Source organism: Rhinolophus sinicus, chromosome 17 (genome assembly GCF_057876585.1).
Source record: "Rhinolophus sinicus isolate RSI-liver-muscle chromosome 17, RSI-T2T, whole genome shotgun sequence".
In the NCBI taxonomy this organism is placed as follows: Eukaryota; Metazoa; Chordata; class Mammalia; order Chiroptera; family Rhinolophidae; genus Rhinolophus; species Rhinolophus sinicus.
The window spans coordinates 141,938,366-141,964,638 of record NC_142517.1 but is presented as its reverse complement, the minus strand read 5'-3'; the positions used below and the strand labels follow the sequence as shown (position 1 = coordinate 141,964,638).

At 33.5% G+C, this 26,273-nt stretch overlaps 1 protein-coding gene across 15 annotated transcripts in view; it reads right to left on the bottom strand.

Annotated features, from left to right (window-relative positions):
• MBD5 (methyl-CpG binding domain protein 5) overlaps positions 1-26,273 on the bottom strand; it is a 386,293-nt gene that overhangs the window by 168,652 nt on the left and 191,368 nt on the right. The gene's annotated exons all lie outside the window — the stretch shown is intronic.

Here is a 26,273-nt window from a genome sequence, read left to right as displayed (position 1 = left end):
TCGGCTTTTAACTATTCATAATCTTTTATTTTCCCCCCGGTCTTCCAAGAAGATTCCTCCTTTCTCTCTTCTCTCCCTCCCTCTTCCCCCATATCCTCCCCTCTCCCTCTCTTACACATGTATAGATACACACACCACAGTAGTACACCATGATATATTTTGATCTAAAACCTCAACGTGCCCTTAGAAATGCTCAGCAGTCCTACATTTCCCTGCTTGGTTCCCTTCTCTATTTTGCAGCCCAGATTTTCATCCTGAGCTCCAGATTCCCAAATGCCTCTGCCTTCTGGACACCTGCATTTTGGTGCCTTATAGTCATTTCAAACAAAATTTAAAGAGAATAAAAAACTCAATAACTTTCTCTCTAAATATTCCTCTCCCTCTTTGATTCTCCATCCCAACTATCAGTTTCACCCTTAGCCTAGAGTGATCCCTGACTTTACCTTTTCCTTCATACCCCATGTTAATCACCACGTTGTGATCTTTCTAAATGCTAAAATATCTTGAATTTGCACACTACTGTACACATTACCTGCCACTACCCGAGACCACACTAGCATCCATGCTTTCCTCTTATTGGTCTTTCTGTCTCCTGGTCTGTCTCATTTCAGGTCAATGATTTTATCATACATAATCAGAACAATCTTTCTAAAATGCGAACCTCATTCTGTCACTTATAAACACGAATGTTGGAGTCTGCTGAGTTTTGAACCCAGGTTTAATAATCAACAAAGAAGGAGAGAGAGTGTATGCTATACTGGTCAAGAACATAGACACTACAGTTTGTCTGCCTTGGTTCAAATCCCAACGTTGTCTTTGTTAACATATGACCTTGTAACAATTACTTAACCCGTAGGGCTTAATTTTCTTAATTATAAAACTGAAACAACAAAAGCATCTATGTTATAGAGCAGTTGTGAGGATCATATTAACTAATTAATATAGTTCTTGTAGATTAAAAGCCATACAAATGTTTGATATTATTATTATATGGCCTTATATATATTATATAGCATTTTTGTACTTCAGTTTCCTCATCTACAAATAGGAATAATATGTACAACCTAAGTTTTTTGATAGTAAATAAGGAGACTCATGTTAGGTGTGATACTCTATTAAAGCATTCCCAGACCTTTCAATTCCCCAAGGCAGGAATAAATGTATACGCACCCACTGCACCACTATGTACTACATATCACTGCCTTTGTCATGTATAGTTACAACTGACTGATTCTGTATCTCCCTGACCACACTGGATGTTCTTAGGATGCAGGAGCTACTTATGCCCCAGTGGTTTTTCTATTGTACATTATAGCAACATTTTATTGTACAAATGGATGAATGAGTGAATGTACGTAGAGTACCTTTTGAATGTCCAGCAAATAGTACGTGGTCAATTATGCTTTTAATATTGACCTTTACCAGTCAAGGTACCAGGCCATTTGGTGGTCCTTTTACCTGTATCTAAGGCAATTGTCACTGCCGAGTTCCAGTATCCCAGCCTCAATACTCTCCTTATAGTAAGAGATTAAGTCTCATTTCCATTTATGGGCCTTTTCCTGAAGGGCCAACACTGGAGAAAAAGTCTCTACAACAGTTCAGGGTACATTCTTTAAACATCACAATGCTGTGTGACATGGGTAAACTTGATTTTTCCAGTAAATATCTCCATGAACTGGTGGTTTGTTCAGTTTAAAAGTTTTGCCTTGGAGAGATATCCGGTCAAGATAACTGAGTAGGTAAACAACTAAGCTACAGAACAACCATCACTGAGAATCGCCTAAAGTCTAGCTGAACCAAAGTCCTACAACTAAGGAAATACAGAAGACACCACCTCAAAACTGGTAGAAGGGGTGGAGATGTGGAATGGGCTGCTACCGCACATGCATGTGACCACTAAAAATCGGGAGGGATATCTCGGCTGCGGAGGTCCCCCTTTCCTTGGAGCAAGGGTTCCCAGGCCCACACCAGGCTCCCTAGCCAAGCGTTCCAGTGCTGGGGAGAGAAATCTGCATAACTTTTGGCTGTGAAAACTAGCAAAGATTGTTGCTGAGAGAGACGGAGGGCAGTTGGAGTCCCAGGCACTCCTCTTAAAGGGCCAGCACATGAACTTATTCACTGATGAACTCAGTCATTCTGAGTTTCAGCACTGGGGAATCAGCTGGAAAGGCACCAGGGATACACAGGGAGAAACTGAATTGTCTGGCTTCAGGGCAAGGGCTGGAGGGGCACCTTCCCAGCTGTCTCATTTTTAATAAATGAATAATAAAATGGCAATAACTATGTAGCTATCAGTAATCACTTCAAATGTAAATCATTAAATGCTCCAATTAAAAGACATAGGGTAGCTGAATGGGTAAGAAAACAAGACCCATACCTATGCTATCTACAGATATCCACTTCAGATTGAAAGACACACACAGACTGAAAGGATGGAAAAAGATATTTCATGTGAATGGAAACAAACAAAAAGCTAAGGTAGCAATACTTCTATCAGACAAAACAGACTTCAAAACAAAGGCTATAATAAGAGACAAAGAGGGACATTATATAATGATAAAGAGATCAATCCAATAAGAAGACATAACCCTTATAAACATTTATGCACCCAACACAGGAGCATCTATATATATAAAGCCAATATTGACTGACGTAAAGGTAGGGATCAATAATAACAGAATCACAGTAAGAGACTTTAACATCCCATTGACACCAATGGCAGATCTTCCAGAAAAAATATCAACAAGGAAACAGTGGCCTTAAATGTCACACTAGACCAGATGGATTTAATTGATCTTTTTAGAGCATTTCACTCCAGAGCAGAAGAATATACATTCTTTTCAAATGCACAGGAAACATTTTCCAAGACTGACTACAGATTAGACCACAAGACAAGTCTCAATAAATTTAAGAACACTGAAATAATAACAAGTGTCTTCTTTGACCACAATGATATAAAGCTAGAAATCAATTACGGGAAAAAAACTGAAAAACACACAAACACATGGAAGCTAAATAATATACTACTAAATATTGAATGGGTCAACAAGATCTAGGAAGAAATCAAAAGATACCTTGAGAGAAATGAAAACAAAAACACCGTGACCCAAAATCTGTGGGACACAGCAATGGCAGGCCTAAGAGGAAAATTAATTGCAATGCAGGCCAACCTCAAGAAACAAAAAAATACTCAAATAAATAATCAAAACTTACACTTAAAAGAATTAGTAAAAGAACAGCAAACAAAAACCAAAGTGAGTAGAAGGAAGGAAATAATAAAAATTAGAGCAGAAATAAATGAAATAGAGTATCTAAAAAAAAAAAAAAAAAGACAATATAAAAGGTCAATGAAACCAAGAGCTGTCTTTTTGAAGATAATCAAAATTAATAAATTTCTAACCAGACTCATCAAGAAAAAAAAGAGAGAGGACCCAAATAAATAAATAAAATGAGAAATGAAAGAGAAGTGACACCACAGAAATACAAAGGATTATAAGAAAATATTATGAACAATTACATGCCAACAAATTGGACAATCTGGAAGAAATAGATAAATTCCAAGAAACACACTATCTCCCAAAACTGAAACAAGAAGAAACAGAAAAGCTGAACCAACTGATTACTACTAACAAAATGGAATCAGTTATCCAACCCCTGACCGCCCCCACCAAAAAAAAAAAAAAAAAAAAAAAATCCTGGACTGGTTGGCTACACAGGTTAATTTTACCAAACAATCAAAGAAGAACTAATATTTATACTTCTCAAACTATTCCAAAAAATTACAGAGGAGGGAAATCTCCCAAACTTCTTCGGTGTTGCCATCATTACCCTGATTCCAAAACCAGAAAAAACAAACAAACAAACAAACAAAAAATTACACAAAAAAAGAAAATTATAGGCTGATATCATTGATGAATATAGATGCAAAAATCCTCAACAAAATATCAGCAAATCGAATTCAGCAATACATTAAAAAGATCATACACCATGATCAAGTGGGATTTATTCCTGGAATGCAAGGTTGGTTCAATATCCGCAAACAATCAACATGATACACCACATAAACAAAATGAAAGATAAAAACCATAGGATCATATCAACAGATGCAGAAAAAGCATTTGACAAAATCCAGCATCCATCTATGATAAAAACTTTCAGCAAAGTGGGAACAGAGGGAACATTCCTCAACATAATAAAGTCCATATATAACAAACCCACAGCTAACATTGTACTCAATGGGCAAAAGCTAAAAGTGTTCTCCTTAAGTTCAGGAAACAAGACAAGAATGCCCACTTTCATCACTTTTATTCAACATAGTATTGGAAGTCCTACCCACAACAATGAGACAAGCAAAATAAATAAAAGGTATCCAAACTGGAATAACTATGTTATCATTATTTGTAGCTGACATGAAATAAATAAAAGGTATCCAAACTGGAATAACTATGTTATCCTTATTTGTAGCTGACATGATACTATACAGGGAGATCTTAAAAGATTCCAACAAAAAAACTATTAGAACTGATAAATAAATTTAGTAATGTAGCAGGGCACAAAATTAATATTCAGAAATTAGTTTCATTTTTATACACCAATAATGAAGTGTCAGAAAGAGAAATTAAGAATAACAAACTCATTTACAACTGCATAAAAAAATTAACATACCTAGGAATAAATTTAACCAAGGAGGTAAAATACCTATATTTGGAAAACTATAAGACACTGAAGAAAGAAGTTGAAGAAGACCCAAATAAATGCAAGCATATACCATGTTCATGGATAGGAAGAATTAACATTGTTAAAACGTTCATATGACCCAAAAAAATCAATAAATTCATTGCAATCTCTATGAAACTATCAGTGGCAGTTTTCACAGAACTAGAACAACAACAACAACAAAAAATCTTAAAATTTGTATGGAACCACACAACAGATTCCAGAACCACAGAACAGCAATTTTGAGAAAAAGGAACAAAATTGGAGGTACATGCTTCCTGTTATCAAACTATACTACAAGGGTATGGTAATGAAAACAGTATGGGACTGGCATAAAAACAGATATACAGTAGATCAATGGAACAAAATAGAGAGCCCAGAAATAAACCCACATCTTATAGTCATTTAATTTATGACAAAGGAATCAAGAACATACAGTGGGGTAAAGACAGTCTATTCAATAAATGTTATTGGAAGAACAGGACAGATACATGCAAAATAATGAAACTGGACCATCTTCTTATACCATATACAAGAATAAACTCAAAATGGATTAAAGATTTAAATGCAAGAACTGAAACCATAAAACTCCTAGAAGAAAACATGCAGTAAACGCTCTGACATTTCTCTTAGTAATACTTTTTCTGGTCTATCTCATTGGGCAAGGGAAACAAAAGAAAAAATAAACAAATGGGACTACATCAAACCAAAAGTTTTTGCACAGCAAAGGAAACCCCCAACAAAATAAAAAGACATCATATTAAATGTGAGACGATATTTGCCAATGGTACATCTGATAAGGGGTTAATATCCAAAATTTATTAAGAACTCATACCATTCAACACACAAAAAAGCCCCCAAACAATCCAATTAAAAAATGGGCAGAGAACATGAATAGATGTTTCTCCAAAGAGGACATTCACACATATGAAAAGATGCTCAATCTCAATAGACATATGAAAAGATGCACGGCATTACTAATCTTTAGAGGAATGCAAGTAAAAACCACAATGAGATATCACTTCACACCTGTCAGAATGACTACCATCAATAAATCAACAACCAACAACTATTGGTGAGGACATGAAGACAAAGGGTACCCTGGTACACTGTTGGTGGGATTGCAACGTGGTGCGGTCAGTATGGAAAATGGTTTGGAGGTTCCTCAAAAAATTAAAAATAGAACTACCTTATGACCCAGCAATTCCACTTCTGGGTATTTATCCAAATAAATCCAAAGCACTAATTCAGAAAGATATATGCACCCCTATGTTCACTGCAGCACTATTTACAATAGCCAAGATATGGAAGTTACCCATGTGCCTGTTAATAAACGATTGGATAAAGAAAATGCGGTACATATATACAATGAATATTATTCAGACATTAAAAAGAATGAACTCTTAACATTTGCAACAACATGGATGAACCTAGAGAGTATTATGCTAAGTGAAATAAGTCAGACTGAGAAAGACAAATATCATATGATTTTACTTATATGTGAATTTAAAGAACAGAGTAAATGAACAAAACAGAAACAGACTAATCGATACAGAGAACAAAATGATGGTAGACAGAGAAAATAGGGGGCTGGGGAATTGGGTGAAAAAAGTGAAAGGATTAAGAATACAAATTGGTAGTTAGAAAATAGTCATGGGGATGTAAAGAACAGCATAGAGAATATAGTCAACAATGTTGCAACAACTATGTATAGAGCCAGGCGGGTACTAGACTAATTGGGAGGAGTACTTCATAAATGATATAAAAGTCTAACCACTATGCTGTACTCTAGAGACTAAGCTAAAATAATATTGAATGTCAGCTTAACTGAAAAAAATAAAACAAAAAGATTATCAACACAAAAACGATATATATTAAATAAGTCATGTTTGGGGAAAACTATCAGCAGGAATTCTCAATTAGACAATATAATATCTTGATACTGTAGAAGAAAAATAAATGTAATGTAATGACTGTCAAAGGTCAGGAGCTGAGAGAAGTAAATAATGAATTGGGTGTGGGTCGATACAGATATGGGAGGGAGCCAGCTCAAGGGAAACTTTTTCAGTGTGCCAATTTTAATTTTCTTCTTAATTTTTTCCCAAAACTGCAACTAAGAAACACACAGTAGTGGATTTTGCCCCTTTAGATAAGTGCACAGGTGGATAGACAGATATCAGAATCAGAAATAAAGGGTCATTTGAAAGCAAAATCAGGTTAAAATATAAGAAGCCTTTGGCCCATGTTTCTATTTTTTGTATTGATTTGTAATAATTATTTTTCAATTACATACGTTAAAACGTCTTCCCTAATTTGTAACTTGTCTTTTCATTCTTTTAAGCTGACTTGTGAGAGAAAGAAGATCACAATTGTAATGCAATAAAATTTAACATTTTGTATATTAAATGCTTCCCTACTCTGAAGATACACCTTTAAAATTTTATAGTTTTACCTTTCACATTTAAGTTTTTACTTCTCCTAGAGCTGATCTTTACATATGGTATAAACTAAGGGTCAAATTTCATTTTTCCACTAATGAATAATCAATGATCCCAATACCATTTATTGAAAAGTCAACACTTCTTTCCATGTCTTAGCCACTGTAAATAAAGCTGCCATGAACATCGGAGCACATATATCTTTAAGGATAAATGTTTTCAGATTTTTTGGGTAGATACCTAGGAGAATGACTGTTGGGTCATATGGTAATTCTATTCTTAATTTTTTGAGGAACCTCCATACTGCCTTCCATAGCGGCTGCATCAATCTGCATTCCCACCAACAGTGTATGAGTGTGCCTTTTTCTCCACAGCCTCTCCAACACTTGTTATTATTTGTCTTGTTGATGATAGCCATTCTGACTGGGGTGAGGTGATATCTCATTGTGGTTTTTGTTTGCATTTCTCAGATGATTAGTGATGTTGAACATTTTTTTACTTGGCTATCTGTATGTCCTTTTTGGATAAATGTTTATTCAGGTCCACTGCCCATCAATAGATGATTGGATAACGAAGATGTGGTGTATATACACAATGGAATACTGTTCTGCTATTTGTGACAACATGGATGGATCTTGAGATTATTATACTAAGCGAAATAAGTCAGACAGAAAAGGTCGAGAACCATATGATTTCACTGATATATGGGATATAAAACTGAAAACAACAAAGGAGAAAGAGAAACAAATGAAGAAACAAAACTCATAGACACAGTCAATAGTTTAGTAGTTACTAGGGGGTAAGGGGAAATGGAGGGTGGTAGGTGATGGTAAAAGGGATCAAATACATGGTATTGGAAGGAGAACTGACTCTGAATAGTGAACACACAACATGATACAGATGATGTATTACAGAATTGTACACTTGAAACCTATGTAACTACTAATAATGGTCACCCCAATAAACTTTATTAAAAAAGAAAAAGAAAATAGAAAAGTCAACACTTATCACAATGCTAGCTGTGTTATAAAGTTTCCATTCACATAAATGTTTCTAGCTATCTGTTTTGTTCCATTGCTCAATCCATCTGTCTTTGCACCTGTATAATGCTGTATTAATTACTAAAGTTTTATATCAAATCTTCATATCTGGTGGATCAAGTCTCCCCACATTCTTCTTCTTCAAGAGTATAATATCTTCTTTTATTTCTTTGTTATACAGATTTGTTTTATATTCTGTTTGATAATTTTAATACCTGACATGTTGGTGAATCTTATTCTGAATTTTGTTTCTGATACTCGTTCACGATACCTTGTTTTATAATTTTTGACTGAACTCATATTCTCATTTGAATTTTACCTGTGAGAATTTGAGTCCTGTGTTGAAACATATTCCTTTAGATAGGATTTATGTTTGCTACTGCAAGCTACTTGGGGGAATTTAAACCTAGGACCACCTTATGTTATTGACTTTAATTTTCTCTTGTATATCACCTATGTAGTGTGAATTTCAGTAGCAAATCCACAAGAGCAGCTTGTGATTACAAATAGTCAGGGAGATATTCTCTTACTGTACTCAGTGCCAAGGGTTGAATAATCAGTTTTTCTTGTAGTGCTGTAGGAGGTGACAGCTGATTTTATAACGCACTCTTACAATGAAGGTGCAGAGATTTGGAAGTCTATGCCAAGGGGACCTTATGTTTAGACTCTCCACCTAGGACAAACTCTCAACTTGAACAGTCTCCTGCTCCTCTTAATGAGGAATGAGTCTGTGAAAACCCTAGCCCAGGGTTCACCAGTTTCAACAAAGGCTTACTTCTCTAGATTGCAGTTTTACTGATGCTTTTTTTTTGTTTTTTGTTTGTTTGTTTGAGCCTCTTAGGCTAAATAAACCATCACTATTTTTCACACCATCTTTCCAGATCATAGTTGTATGAAAACACTTTTTTTTTTTTAATAGCTATCCCATTATTTTTTGTTGGTTACCATGAGATGTTAGGGTATCCATTTCATTATAATAGCAAGGTTAAATTTTATTTTTTCCCCTCCATTTTATCCTCTACCTTAAATCTTCTAAAACATCTCTATTTTTTTTTTTGTTCCAAAAAACCCAAATACTCATTTAAAAAATTCAAATGAGATGGAAATATACAAGTAAAAAGTCACAGCTCTCTACCCTACCTCTACATAACCCTAAGGAAAAGATACTGTCAATAGTTGGCTCTCATATAATATATATTTTCATTTTTACAAAAATAGTATTATACCTACTTATATTCCCCTATTATTCTTTAACATGGTTTTAAAAAATAAATAAACAATGTATCAGGGAGAATTTAACATGTCATTAATTATAGAACTTATTCATGAATATTTTCAAAAGAAAAAAACGGACTTGCAAATCATGAATTTTGTTTTTCATTTTAAAATCCTACCTTCTGAAAGACATTCAGGAAGTATATCTTAACTTGCATTATTAAATATGCAATGTTTGATTGCAGACCCACATGTACCACTTCACTTATAATTAAGTCATTTATGAATAAACAAATAGATTCAACATGACATATTTTCAAGGTTTGACACTCTCATTTCTCTTTTTAAAATTCCAGAATCAGAAATTATTAATGGATTTAAAATTTTATGTCATTAGGTATAGTAGGCTTACAAAATATTTTCGGTATGCTATACAAATTTTATTTGAAATGACACTAAGTAGATTTAAAGTAGTTGTTATACTGCTTAAAACAACTCAGTATTTTAACTGGCTTTGAGCTACCATGTTTTCTGGCTGTTCTCATATACTGAGAAAACATAGCTCTTTTGAGGGATCAAATGAACAATTTAATGACATCTGCCATCTTCAATATTTTGGATGTCCACTAACCCAGAGTAGTAGTTACACATGCTTTTAAGACATGTGGAGAACCCTTGCTAATTTATTTAAAGTTCTTACTAATTAAAATAAAATACTCCTACCATTAGAAGTCATTTGTTAGAAAAAGATTAAAGATCTTTATTTTAAATTTTGTTTATTTTATCAAAAGATGTTTCAAATGTGGCTTTGGAAAACTTTTAGAAACAAGGGCATAGGCTCTTTAAGAATTAAAACAATTTTCTGGCAGGGATGGGTTGAAAAGTCTGCAACAAAACCTGCTGCAAAGTTAAATAAAGAAACTAACTTTATTAACATTTTTACCAACCATGGTTTTAAATAATAGTGACAGAGACAGAAAAAGGAACAGGTGGAAAGCAAATTTCTTTCTGATTATAAAAAGCTTATAACAGAGAGTGAGAGAAAAACTCTAGTTAATAAAAAGTGCTGTACAAGAAAGGAAATGTAATTATAGGAAATGTAATTATACTACTTGGTTTTATGTGAACAATATTTACATAACATCAATAAGGTAAAAATTTATTTTTTTAAACTATATTGACAGGATGGGGGGACAGAGAGCTACTAGGTGGTCCAAGTGAGTTAAGTCATCATGTATAATACATTAATTACCTGTAATTTCTATCTGTGAATAATGTCTAATATTGGTAAACCTAGATATAGCAGTAAAAAGGCATATTATTTACAAATAGGTGGCTAAATACTTGGAATAATTAAAAGCAATTACAAAGTAAAATCTGATATCTTCAGGTGGATTCCTAGAAAGGGACACTCAATACGATTTAACATGTGCATATAATACATGAATTTAAAAAAAAAAAGGAGAGTAAAGCCATAGCAGGGAACCCAAGACTGCATATGCACTCTCACTCCATGTCCATGTTTTAGAATCCAGTGGCGAGGCAAGCAGGTACAACGAGTGTTAGATTCAGATCCACATGGATTTGAATTCTGGCTCCATGACTGACTATTCAAATGTCCTGGGTAAGTCAGTTAATGTTTTTGAGACCATCTTCCTTTATATATAATTAGGCAATAACGAGTTACTGCGAGGACTACCAATAATCTATGGGAAGCATATGGTACTTAAAAAAGCTTAATTAATAGTAGTTGCTATAATTAATCATTATCTCTTGCCAATAAAAACAGCAGCTAACTAAAGTTCATGTTTTCTAAAGCTGCATTCTTATTTTGAAATCTGAATCACATATCAACCAGGTGAGTTTTATCATCTGCACATTACAGCTGAGCAAAAAGGACAAACATACTTGCCCAAATCCTCCTATTGGTAAGAACTTAAAACTTGAAACAGAACTGCAAATGGTTAGTTTGCTCAGTCTCTTTCAAAAAACAGTTGTCTCATTCAAACAATAAACAGAAAAGCAGAGGAAGGAAGGACCTATATAGCCTTTTCTGAGGTTTCATAGAATGTTTTCATCAGCAAAGTTTTTTCACTACAGTTAGTTAGCAATATGGAGATTAACGGTGGGTAAAATAGAAGAAAAGTTCCAAACATTTAGCTGAGAACCTAGGTACCAGTCCAAGGTCCAAGGTTTTCTAATACTCAAAAGATAGAGAGAATGCAATTGTTTTTAAATAAAGAAGCCTATATAATACAACTAATAGAACTCTCTAATAGTTGAGTTAGATTCAACTGTGATGTACTTCCTGACCTAACTTTGTTATTAATTTGTATCTAAGCCCTCATAATTTTGTAAAGCATGGTAAAAAAACAAATATCTTTCCTTTAAAATGACAGAGAACAATTACATATAACTTTCAGTAATGTGGGCTATAATGTAACTTTTCCAGTCTGCAAATGGTTAGTTTGCTCAGTGTCTTTCATAATGATTCATAGAGTCAAAAAAAGAAACCCTCATTCATGTGACATCTTAAAATCAAGCACAGTATCTAGGACACTGTGAACCACCTGTGAACCATCTCTGAAGGGCTGGACTTACAAATCCAGGTCTGAACAATGAACTAGGATTCCAATTAAATGTAAACTTCTCGGAGGCAGGGCATTGGTCCACCTTGCTCACTAGTTGCTACCACAATGCTGGGCAAACAGTTATGCTCAGTCAACATTTGTAGAAAAGATAAATGAATGAAAGAGTAAATAATAATTCTTGGTTGATTATTTGAGTTTTCAGTCTGCAAAGACAAAATAACTAGGTAAAAGTTAAATAATAAATTTGTTTTATTTATAACTCATGCTATTTTTCCTTAATTTTAAAAAAATCAAATAATATAGATTAAATGAAGTGCTACTCATTTGGAGTAAAAATTCTGCTCCTTATATACATGCAAAGTCATAGTTTAACTACTTCTTTTTTCTAACAAAGTACTTTCACCCATCCCTTATTAGTAATGATAATGACAGTGAGAATTATAACTAATTTTTTCTAACCTAAATTATTATAGCAACTATAATATAGGACTGACATACATTATCTCATTCACTCTTTACAACAAACCTTTGACACAGATATCACCACTTTTGATAGTGGAAGAAAATAGGGTTTAAAGGTCACAAAGATGGTAAAATCCAGATAATATCAGTCTAATTCTAAAATAACTGGGTGAACCACAGAGACAGTTAAAGCACACACACAGACTCAAACCACTCCTGGCCTGCTATCCACTTCAAGCATGAGAGAATCTGCATCTATTTTTTCAATGCCTATTATGCTCCAGGCACAATTCTAGGTTCTTAAAGATCACTTGTAATTCTGAAACACAATTAAAAATGGCACGTACCGACACTATTCTCTGGGACCTAACTCTTCAGCACTAGATTCTGAAAGTTCCCCCATTCTGTTCATATCCATGTGTGACGTGCATGCTTTTGTTTGTCCTACTGAGCTACATGCATCTTTGAGGCAGGGTGTTACCAGATTCATTTTTTTTTTTTTTTTGTATCTCCTAAAAATGCCTAGGACAGTGCTTTGCTCATAAGAAGTTCTGAATACACACTATTAAAAAATACTATGTGTAAATTAAACGAAATTTTCTTGGCTCTGTTTAAAATGTAAATAAAGATTTTTATCTTCAAATCTGTATAATTATCTTATACTTAAAAAAACATAAATAGCAAAACGAGTTTTCCTATTTTAAATATTTTATTGGTAAGTTTCAATAAAATTTTTAAATTTTCACGAAAATAAATATAAAATCTATTCTGATAAATCTTATGTGCTATCAAATGGTTTTGATGGCTTTTCATATATTGTAATAATGCCTTTCCCTATAATCCAAGTTAGTGCGTAAGATTGCACAACGATATAAAGTTTCCATTCTAAAAAGAAAAAATAATAAGTTTCCTATTTTCTCTCAGAGCCATTATTATGATTACAGAAATATATATAAACACTTGATTCTGCAAGAATTATATATGAAAAAAGAAACCACATTCCAACAGGAATTATTTTGTTTCTTCTTCTGACACTGCATTTTGCTTTTTAGTCTGGATAAAAATAAAATCGGATTGAAAGGACATTTTAATCTTAGAACTGTTACTGAGGTCTTTTGTTTTGTTTTTTTCTTGGGTGGAATAAAGATATGTGGCAATTCATGCTATGCATTAGAGATCAGAATCTGGCCCTAAGTTTACATGATTGATGGGTTTTTATTTGAACAGGCATAAATGTGAATAGTAACTGTGTGGGGACAGAGCCCCAGAGAGCAGTTTCCAGGCTCTCAGTCTCACATAGAAAGGTGCTGGCTCAGGTAGTAAATGGCCAACAACTGTGATTGCATGGCCATCAGCTGTGGCTAGTTGGCCATCAGCTGTAACCAGTGAGCCATTGGCCACTAATATAACTGCCGTGGCTACGCTAGCAGTAAATGGGGCTAGCAAGAAGATGGTGGCTGAGCTGGCAAGCGTGGAGTGCAGCTAGCAAGTGGGGAAGGTTGGCTGGTAGAAAAACTGACGGCAGGTTGCAGATCGTGTGGCTCCTGCTTCCTGTGTCTCCAACCCAGCCGCCAGCAAGACTATAGTGGTGTGACTCCCCTATTCATTGCTCCGTGGGTGTTCCTTTTTGGCCTCACCATGTCCTGCGTTCTCTTGTGGGGAACGGGAGCAGAGACCCCGCAGGCCGCCCCGCGTGACAAACTGCAATAATGCTTACCAGAGAGTTGATGCAACCTCAAACAGTTTTCCCATTTATCTTCAGCATTCAACTGTTTCCACTATAGCAAAATGTTTTTGAAAACCACACATAAAATCTTATTCATTGCTTAAGTGTAACACAAAACAACATATACACATGATTCCAGTAGACAGAATGAGCACTGATGTTAACTATTCAAAGAAAAGCTCATTCAATAACCAATTTCTGAAATTACATGTTTGTTCAGGGTAAAAATCATTCATTTCCGAGTCTCAAGTAAAATTGGAGGAGAGACTAGGTCATTATATAGTGCGATATTTTCTATTATGCTCTTTACTGACCATATATACAAATACTAGTTATTTCACCGGGCCTGAGTACTCTCACTGAATATTCTGTCTGTCTCTAAAATTGGAAACTTACTTAGACTCATTTTTCTCTGATAGGAAAAAAATGCTGTCACTAGGCAGTTGTCTGGCTCTTAAGTGCTTGGAGAAGAGAAAAAGACATTCCCAGAACTCTGACCATGCAGCCTCACTATTAGTAATTCTTGTTTTGCTGTTCTTCCTCTGAATCACTGTCAGATAGTTTCTCCTCGTTTGGGATGATACTAAAACTAGAACCTCTGGCAAATATAAACTTATCTTGCAGAACTGATTTAATTAATTGGTACTCCTGTTAACCCAGCCATAAGATCTTGGGTAAATCATCTAGATAGTAATATTTGACCTTTCAACTTATAGAATAATTATGGTAAATAAGGGTAGAAGCAATTATGAATGGTAACACAGTTTTAAGCCCTGTGCTATATGTTTTACATATATTTTCACATTTAATATCCAAAAGCAACCAACCTTTTAAGGTACATGTCATCAATTCCATTTTTACATATAAGGACACTAAAGATCAGAAATTTAAAATAACATCATAATAAATGGCAGAGCCAGGAATCAAACCTAGGTCTAAATGACTAAACTAATCAGAAAATGAAATAATATACATGAATATGAAATCATGAAGTGAATAGGTAAATGTGAAAGTAAAAAAAACCAAGAATTACTTCTGGAAATGGTGGAGTAACTTGAATCAGACTTGTCATCCCACTGATAGATAGCAACTATAAACTGTATGAAAATATTAACACAAATAAAAAACAAATATTTGAAGACATAATGGAGAGTGACAGAAAGTAGGCAGAAATAGAAAGAGAGAGGATTTAACCATTCAGTGAAGAGAATATAGCTGGGCAAAATCTCCATTTATATGGTTTTTCTCCTGAAGTAAAAAGTGAGAACAGCTAGAACTAAAGTAGAAAGCCACACTCGTATTGGCTTGAGGTATCAGGCCAGTGTTTAGGGTTAGGAGGATGGCTGATCGTTGAGGGTTGGGGCAAGTGGATGTTGGAAAGTAGGGAAACAGAGGAGGAGTTTAAAAATTGCATATATACTCCCACTGAGGCGGAGTCCTGAACTGTGTACCTGTGGGAAGGACTCCAAAGAAACCAGTGGAAAGTAATAGAATGCTGAAACAGGGATTTCTGCTGCTGCCCATTGAATGAGACAAAGGGTTGGCGTTTGAATATCACCAAATTAAAGCACAGAACAACTCAGGCTTTCCATAGAAATCCCTGCAGGGCCACATTTTAGGAGCAAAGATTATATCCCTGTGCTAAGAGTCACCTCAGGGTTAAGGGCAAAACCAAAAGAGACCTACTCTTACAAAACATAAAAGCAAGCCTCTGCTAGATAAAGACAAGCTGACAGTGATTTAACTATTACAAAAAATAAAGTCACTACTCTTCAGAGGACAATAACAGAATCCAGAATCTCTAAAGTGTATCATCTATTCAGTATACAATAAAAAACATTTCAAGATGTGAGCAAACAGGAAAATGTGACACAAAGTCCATAGAAAAAGCAGCTAATAGAATAGACCTTGACATGACTCAGACAAGTACTTTAAGGCTATTATAAATATTATAAAGTTATAAAGGACATAAAGTAAAGTATCATCCTAATGAATGCACAAATAGAGCCTCTTAGCAGAAAAATGGAAACAATAAAAAAGAATTTGATTTGTACACTTAAAATGATAAATTTTGTTATGCAATCTTAGCATAGTAAAAAAAACCTTTTAAAAAGAATTGAACTGAAATCATAGAACTGAAAAGTACAATATCAAAATGAAAAATTCACTGGATGGGCTTAATAGCATATTGGAGATAATGGGAAACCAACCAAACAACTTGAAGATAGGTGTATATTAATTTCTCAAGAACAGATTAGAAAATATTAGAAAAAAATTCAGTCTCAGTGACTCACATTCCCATGGAATAGTATGTAGTAATCTACTGCACATGTATTTGAAGTATCAGAAGGAGAAGAGAGAGCAAATGGAGCAGGAAAAAATAATTGAAAAAGAAATGGGAGAAATTCCACATGTTTGGTGAAAAACATCAGCCTATAGACCCAAGCTCAGCAAAACTCTAGAAGGAAATATACTAAGAAACATAATCTAGGCACATCATGTTCAATTGCTGAAAACCAAGGATAAAGAGTAAATCATAAAGTAATCACAGGAAAAAAAGAGACAGTTTAATTCTGTCATCAGAGAACGGGTTCATATAACTCACATAACTTTAGGAATTCACTACTCATTCAGTTTTGTTTCACTTTTAAAATAATTTTTTCATTTCCAAATACATATTTTTCCTTTATTCAGAGCTATGAGAGCTGTAATGTTATGTGTGATATCTATGGTAGTAAAAATATTTGTGGGCCAAAAAAAACAAGGTTAAAAACAATTACATTGTTCTGGATACTAATTAGATAGGAGAAAGAAACAGAAGTACACATATTAGAAAGGAACAGGCGCCACTCCCAATGATGGATAGACAAACCCAGACAGAGACCCAATAAGGAAATAGTGGATTTGAACAACAACTATAGAGCAAATGGACCTACCGTGTTTCCCCGAAAATAAGACCTAGCCAGACAATCAGCTCTAATGCGTCTTTTGGAGCAAAAATTAATATAAGACCTGGTATTATTATATTATGTTATATTATATTATACTATATTATATAAGACCCAGTCTTATATTATAGTAAAATAAGACTGGGTCTTATATTAATTTTTGCTCCAAAAGACGCATTAGAGCTAATTGTCCAGGTAGGTCTTATTTTAGGGGAAACACGGTTAGAGACATATACAGAACTTTCCAACTGATAGCAGCAGAGTGTACACTCTTCTCAAAAACATATGGAATATTTTCTATGACAGATCATATATTAGACCACAAAACCAGTCTCAACAAATTCAAGAAGATACAAATTATATGCAGTATGTTTTCTGACTACAATGGTATTAAATTAGAAATCATAACAGGAGGAAAGCTGGAAAATATACAAATACATGAAAATTAAAGTGTGTGCTCCTGAACAACCAATGCATCAAAGAAGAAATTTAAAAAAAAGCTTGAAACAAAAAAAGGAAAAACAACATACCAAAACTTACAGGATATAGTAAATGCAGTTATAATAGGAAGGTTCATAGCTGTAAATATTTATAAAGAAAATAGAATGATCTCAAATAACCTAATATTACACCTGAAACAACTAGAAAAAGAACTCATTAAGCCCAAAGTTAGAAATAATAAAGATTAGAGCAGAAATGAATGAAATAGAGAATAGGAAAATAGAAAAGATTAACAAAACTAAGAGTTACTACTTTGAAAAGATAAACAAAATGGATAAACCTTTAGCTAGACTAAGCAAAAGAGAGAAAACTCAAAAAAACTACAAACGAAAGATGGAGACATTACAACAGAAACCACAGAAATATTAAGGATACTAAGAGACTACTACGACCAATAATAAACCAATAAATTGGACAACCTAGACAAATGGATACATTCCTAGAACTATCCAACCTACCAAGACTGAATCATGAAGAAACAGAAAATATGAACAGACCAATAACGACTAAGAACAAAACTGGTTCCTTATCTTATACCACTCACAAAAATTAGCATGAATTGGATTGAATATTAACGGTAGGACCTAAAACCATAAAACATAGGCAAAGCTCCTTCATATTGGTCTTGGCAATTATATTTTTGGATAGGACATCAAAAGCACAAGTCAACAAAAGGGAAAATAGAAGACTATATTAAACAAACCTCTATTTTGCAAAAAAAAAAAAAAAATCAGTAAAATGAAAAGGCGACCTGTGGAATGGGAGAAAATATATGCAAATCATATATCGGATAAGGGGTTAATATCTAAAACATATAAGGAACTCATAAAACTCAATAGCAAACAAACAAATAATCTGATTTTAAAAATGGGCAAAGGAATTGAATAGACATTTTTCCAAAGAAGATACACAAATAGTGAACAGGTACATGAAAAGGTGCTCAACATCGCTCTTCATCAGGGAAGTGCACATCAAAATCAAAATGAGATTATCACATCACATCTCTTAGAATGACTATTACCAAAAAGACAAGCGATAACAAGAGGATGTAGAGAAAAGAGAACCCTTCTGTACTGTCAGTGGGAAAGTTCATAGATAGAGTCATTATGTAAAACAATATGGAGGTTCTTCGAAATATTAAATATAGAACTACCATATAATCTAGCAACTCTACTTCCAGGCATATATATGAAGAAAAAAGTCACGAAGAGACATCTGCACTCCCATGTTCATTGCAGCATTATTTATAATTGACAAGACATGAAAACAGCCTAAATGTCCATCAATGGATGTTTGGATAAAGAAAATGTTTTACCTATATAAATATTATTCAGCCATAAGAAGGAAGGAAATCTTGCCAGGGAGCATAGTCATGGATTAAACTATGGGCTTTATGCTAAGTGAAATAAGTCAGACAAAGAAATACAAACACTGTATAAACTCACTTATAAGTGGAATCTTAAAAAAAAAAAAAATCCTGAACTCACAGAAACAGAGAGTAGATTGGTGGTTGCTGCAGATGGGGGTGGTGAGGTGGGGAAAATGGGTGAAGGCGATAAAAGGGTACAAACTTCCAGTTATAAGCTAAGATGAGTACGATTTGGACAATCTAATGTGTAGTATGGTGACTATAATTAACAATATTGTATTGTATACCTGGAAGTTGCTTAGAAAGCAGATCTTAAAAGCTCTCAACACACACACACACACAGTAAATATCTGAGGTGATAATGTGTTAATTAATGTTATTGTGGCAATCATTAGCAATACATACATATATTAAATCATCACATTGTATGCCTTAAACTTACACAATGTTATATCTCAATAAACCTGGGGGGAAAAGGAAGGGGCAATTATCTCCTTACTTCCATGATGACATGCATGTATAGTTGAGAAACCCCAAAAAAATTAATGGAAAAAGTGAAAAAAGAAAAAAAATGTAGTTATACAATTAGTATACAGAAAACAAATATTCGCCTATATATAAACCATAGAAAATAGAAACTAGAAGCAAACACATTTAATACTAAAAACACAACAAAAATAAATAACTCAGAATAAACAAATCCTGATTTCTGCAAGATGTGTAATTTGCTTTCAGGACAGAGATCATCAATAGTCTAAGACTTGTTATTCTGCTTGGATTAACCTATTATTTTAATAACATTCAAATTAAAACACCAATAAGACTTTTTATTTTGAGAGCTTTAAAGATAATACCAAAGTTCATCAGGTAAAAAGCATGTCATTGACTAGGAATGTTTTGAAAAAAGAGGAGCAAGAGGGAACCAGTCCATCCAGATATTAAAAACATTGTAAAGATACAGTAATTAAAGAGGTTAGTTCTACAGAAGGAATAGACAAATAGAAATGTGAATAATGGAGAGTCCTGAAATACATTTCAATATACGTAAGATTTTAATATATGATAAAGGTGACATTTTAAGAAAAGATTATTCAATAAAAGCTGCTAAGACACTAACAAAATTCCAGGTGGTTTAAATTTTAAGCATAAAAATATTTTATAAAAATTTTAGGGGGAGGATGAATAGGCAGAATATAGAGAATTTTTAAGGCTGTGAAACTACTATGTATGACACTATGATAGTGGATACATGTCATTATACATTTCAAACACATAAAATGTAAAATATCAACAGTAAACCCCCATGTAAACTGTAGACTCCAGGTGACGATGTGTCAATGTAGGTTCATAAATCATAACAAATGCACCACTGTGGTGGGGATATTGGTAATGGGGGAGGCTATCGATGTTTCAGGCCAGGGCACTATGGGAAATCTCTGTACCTTCCTCTTAATTTTGCTGTGAACCTAAAACTACTATCATAAAATAAAGTTCCTTAATAAAAATTAAGCCATAATGGTGGGCAAAAAACGGTGTTATATATTTTATCATTTTGGACATAAACTCCAGAAGCCATTAATAGAAAAGACTGATAATTTCACTAAATCAAAATAAAACATTTCAGTATAGGAAAAAGAAACTACCATAAATCATGTTGAAGGGAAAATTAAACTACAGAAAAACATTTGAAACATATGAAAAAAGGCACATTTTATTAGCATATGAAGAGCTCTTAGAAATCAATAATAAAGAGACAAACAGTGGCAAGGTCACCAGCAAAGAACAATGGATCTGCTTGCATTTATGTAAAAAAAAACATATTCAAGTGTAAGTGTGTATGTGTGTGTCATATATTTGTGTGCACATGCCCTCGTATATGAACAGAAGATTTCTGAAATGACACATAAAAACAGTTAACAGAGTTAGTTACCTGTGGGAAGTAGAAACAGGATGGTTTCAAATTCTACTTTTATTTTATACTTTTCTATATTATGTTTCTTATTTTCAAAACCATGAGTATGTATTGCTTTTTATTTCCAAAGCAAAATCTAACACAAACACTTCTAAGAACCCCACTAGTAAATGCTGATGTTTTAACACAATATACCGGGGGCGACAAAAAAAATGTGTACACATGACTTGTATTCATCTTTTGTTATTGATATATATTAAGTATTACAATTTTAATTGGTTTTTCCTTTCTTAAAATGTGTATACATTTTTTTTGGCGCCCTTTGTATATTTATTTCTGTAGTCCCTCACTCACTGACAGTAAGTAGTACATGTTGAATTCTATTAAGGCGAAAAATATTTCAAAAAAGGGAGTGACTCACTAAAACCCAGTAAAACAAAAAGCAGTAAAACTCTAGAGTAAGGGAAATTAAGAAAAAAAAAGGTAGCTCTATATTACTTGTAAACTTTTTTTCTTATCTTTAAATTGCTTTAGAAATATATAGCAGAAAAAAAAAAATTATTGCTGTTTTTATTTTGCTTCTTTAAAGTCAGAACTAGAGAGATTTCTGTAGGAATTCCTTTCCCTGCACTCCCTCTGGGACTCTGGAATCAATCGAGTCCTATTCTCTAAGACCCATTACACTCAGTCTTTCTCTTAGGGATGCTGCTTCTCTATCCTCAGCAGTTTTTCTTCCAGGAAAGTGGCCTCTCTCTCCAAGATTCTGGTTATTAATAAGCAGTAGCAGTCTCAAAAGCAACTTCATCAGTTACGTACTCAATAAAAGAGCATGCAGGCAAGGAACAATGACCGTAATTAATGTCAAGATCTGAGTTTTACCCTTTAGTAGGGTAATTTGAGATACAGTATATTAAATATTATGCAGTGTTTTCAAGAAATTTCTCCTCAAAGATTCTGGATCAAGATGACATCTTTTCTAATGCCATTTCCTTCTGAACGTTTAAGGTATATTGGAATTCGTATTTTATACATTTATATTAGCTCCTATATGGTAATAGAAACAAGCAATACATGCATAAATGAAATACAACTATGTCATTTAATTGCCTTCATGATACTATATTGCAGCAATTGCCAAACCTAGTATATATATTTTTTCTGCATATCCATACATTTATCTTCCAGTACGGTGTCTGGTACATAAAAGTTTTCAAAATATACAGATGAATAACTAAATGCAAAGAAAGGACTGTCAATTATTTACAAACATAGTATATTAGAATTGCAAAGGGCCTTAGAGGTTTTCCAATCTATAAAAGTTCCATAAGCCCTCCCCACTTACCCCTGATCACCACCACAACTACCACGGTCACGCTCCTACGAAATGGTTATTCAATCTCACTGGGAACACTCTATTGATGTTAAATTCACCACGCAAGAAATCAGTCCATTCCAGTTTCAGACATACCCTGGGCCTTGGAATATAGATGTTTGAGGCAAAAGTACGATTTCTTAACATTTTCCCCAGGTATTTTTTACCAGTAATAGAGTATTTAATTCATGGTTACTGAAGCTCTTCATACGAGATACCATAAAGTATTCATTGTTCAATTTGCATCTTTACCTCCTCAAATCCCTTATTTTTCAATTCAGTTTTCCTAATTAGATCAGCATGTCTCTAAGTAAATATTTATTTCCAATTTCTGTGAGACAGATTTTTATCCAAAAGTCCACTACTCTGGGATCATCTCCACTTCTAAAGAATCTAATTCTGTGGACTAAATAATGCTCAGTTACATAGCTAGTAATTGGAAGAGTTGAGATTAACCAGCAGAAAGAGGGCCAAAACATCAAGCATTTTAAAAATCTCCCCAGGGAGCATAGTCAGGTTGAGCAATCACTCTTCACTACTCTAGTCATTTGATCCATGGTTTAGAAAACTTAATCTCTAAATACATAGTCAGCTGTTCACTTAACAATGTACTTTATGTTTTTTCCCCAAAGTTTCAACCTTCACTTGGAAAATGAGGTAAAAATATAAACCAAAGCCTTAAATCTTTCAGTTTACTGAAAAGTTCTGGAAAATAAATAATATATCTCCACTTTCCAGTATTGCAAACTCTCTAGTTCCTACTTCTGATTATGTTTTATACTAAATTTAAGGAAAATATTGAACATAAAGGTATACAAATAAATTAGCTTCAGAATCACCTTATCTTCTAACAGCACTCTTTCTGGATGCTGTCTTCAAGCTGAGGGGCTAATTACAATTTCCTTCATTAATGAATGGAAACATTTATTGACTGGCTATTATATGCAAGGAATATTTTGAAGCAGGTTTTACCTGCATGAAAATCCTGTTTTGGAAATTTTATGTGTTTCATGTAAGAATGGAGAAAAACATAAGGACCCCACAATCGTATTTTATAATACTTGATCTTCCTTCCCTTTCAGAAGCTCAAAGAGAAGAAAATACATGAAAAATACTTTCATTGAAGTGCTGAAATAAGAGCATACACACTGTGTAAGTTTTATTACATGAAAAACCTGTGACAATTGTCCAAATATATGGGAGATGACCATAAAAAAGATATTATAAAAATGTACTGATGATCTATATACCACATACCAAGTTATATATTAGAATGACTTCCCTGGAATAAGCTTTACTAGAATAAGTGGTAGAATTAATGTCAAAAATATATAGTGGCTATGTTTATTTTGAAAGGTCAACAATTTTTCTTAATTTTAATTTAAAGTGAATTTCTTACTCAGGAAAATAAAAACGTAGCCCTGTTCTGAATCAAGCATTGTAAAGGAAAAACTGTCTCAGTTCATTTATAGAGTATAACTCTCAGTACAATTATAAATGCAAATGCTATACCATCTCGACTATCTTTAGGGCATCTCATTTGTTGATACATGTAATATGGATACAAGCTTTTAATCATAAAGCTGTAACCCTAATAGTTGAACTCTAATCTCAAGTAAACAAACAACATGATAGCTATTGTTCTATAATTAAAAAAAAATAGAGCTATTGAGTCGATGGGAAAAAGTATTATCAAGAAACTATGTTCAAGAAACAGTACTGCCCAATCATTAGAAGCAAAACTTGTACATCTACTCATAGATCATGTCTTATCACAAGTGAAACAACCACTTTTATAGGAGAAGATAATTGGTTTTAAAATCAGTATCTATATAGATATAGACAGTGTTATCAGTTGAATTGTGTCCCCTCACCCCCCAAAATATATGTTCAAATCCCTAACCCTTGACACCTATGAATATGACCTTACTTGGAAATAGAGTCTTTACAGACGTAATCAAGTGAAGATGAGGTCATGCTGAATTAGGGTGGGTCTGACAGGAAGAGAAGAAACACAGACACACAGGGAGAAAACCACGTGATGAGGGAGGCAGAGATTGAATGATGAGTCCATAAACCACAGAATGTGTAGGTTTGCCGGCACCACAGCTAAGAGAAAGGTATGGAGCAGATTCTCCCCTAGAGGCTTCAAAACAGTACAGACCTGAGGACAACTTAATTTCAGACTTCTAGCTTCAAGAAATGTGGGAGAATACAATTTAATTAATTTAAATCACCCAGTTTGTGATAATGTGTTACAGCACACCTACGAAACTAATACAAAGAACCAAATTGCCTGTTTCCTTTTTTTTTTCTAGTGGAAATATCAAATCAGTTTCTCACACTGAATAAACATCTGATCAATGTATACATAAGATATTTAATCCCAAGAAGAAAATTCTTCAACTCTTTCTGCTTTACTCATGGAATATTTCTCCAAATAATAGCGGTTGTTATAAAATTAAAATTTTACAACAGGCAATGAGTCCGTGAACACCCAAGTAAAATTACTTGCAAAATTTGGAATTTACATAGTTTTCGTGAAATTCAAAGGTTAACAACCATTTCTTTCTTTCTTTTTTTTTTTTTAACAACTATGTTTTTTAACAATGATTTCTGGAGAAATTGCCTTTTCAGATGATTAAGCATAAACTTTAAACTGCTTGTTGAGAAACTTGAATGAGAACAAAATTTAATACCCGTACAGATGTAATAATATAAAAGAAATTTGGCATGAGTATAATGGATAAATCCATTATTTATTCTGCAAGAGTTGAGCTAACTACGGAGAAACCTGCTTTCAATCATTTTGCAAAAAGTAGAATAACTGCATCACCTATTTATTGAGCTATGTGATAGTCATAAATATCTAAGCTTTTTACTTATATTATCTATCCCATCTTATATTACTGTTGGCATCCAAATTTTAAAGATGATATGAAAATTGGGGGTCAAAGAGAATTAGTAATTTTCCCAAGGTCACACAGGTGGTGGGTTGCCACAATTGTGGTTAATCAGTCTTAATCTGTTCTGTGCATATCATACCCATAAGTCACATATGCTATGTTCTAACTGCCTTTCTAACTACTCAAAGTTTTTACAATGGTAATCTGAAAACATACCTTAAAATATGGGAAATAAAAATTGTCAGTGCTTTTGATTAGAATTATAAATATCTGTGGCTTCTTAATGGCACAATCATAAATAGAATGAAATTTAAAGAGAACAAAGGGCTGGTTCTTAATGTGAAATAAATATAAATTAAAGCTATTTGACATGAGATATGTTGCTGTGGTTAAAGATTAACTTAAGATCAAAATAAGATGATATATGAATGAGTTAAAAAAGTTAATATTAGAGAAAAAATTTGACAATATGTTGCTTATGGAGAAGCATTATTCATGGGAACTATTTCCACTAATTTATCAATGGTCAGTTTTAATTATTTTTAAAAAATACTTCAGTGAATTGTATTAAACTAAGATTTAAATCATGATTAAAGTATAATGCTAAGAAAAAAAGTTTTAGAAACAGTCACTTAATAAATGTGTGCAGAGGGTTGTAAGAAAGAACTTCCTAGTCCTGAGATGTGTTATACTACATTGGTTTGCTGCAGGAAGCAGGGGAATCTGTTTTTATGAAGCTCCTTACAAACAGAAGGCATACATTTTCAGCAGTCTAGGAAGGTTAGGTGTGTCTCTCTACCAGAAGGCAGCCATTGGATAACCACTTAGGGTTCTTTAAAGCCCAGTAACTGCATAATAATAACATTCTTGTAACTATGAGGCAAAGGCAACACAGCTGCTCTTTCTTTTCTTTCGTGATCAGGATTTGCTGTCCAACGTGTTGCAGAATAATTTGAATGTAATTAGATAAAATTTTCCCCAAAAGCAAAGCAAGAATTACTTTTGACTTTAGTTACTGAAAGAAAACTCAGAAGTTCTACACTGGTTTTATAAAACATTTACGGTCTCCTTTATTTC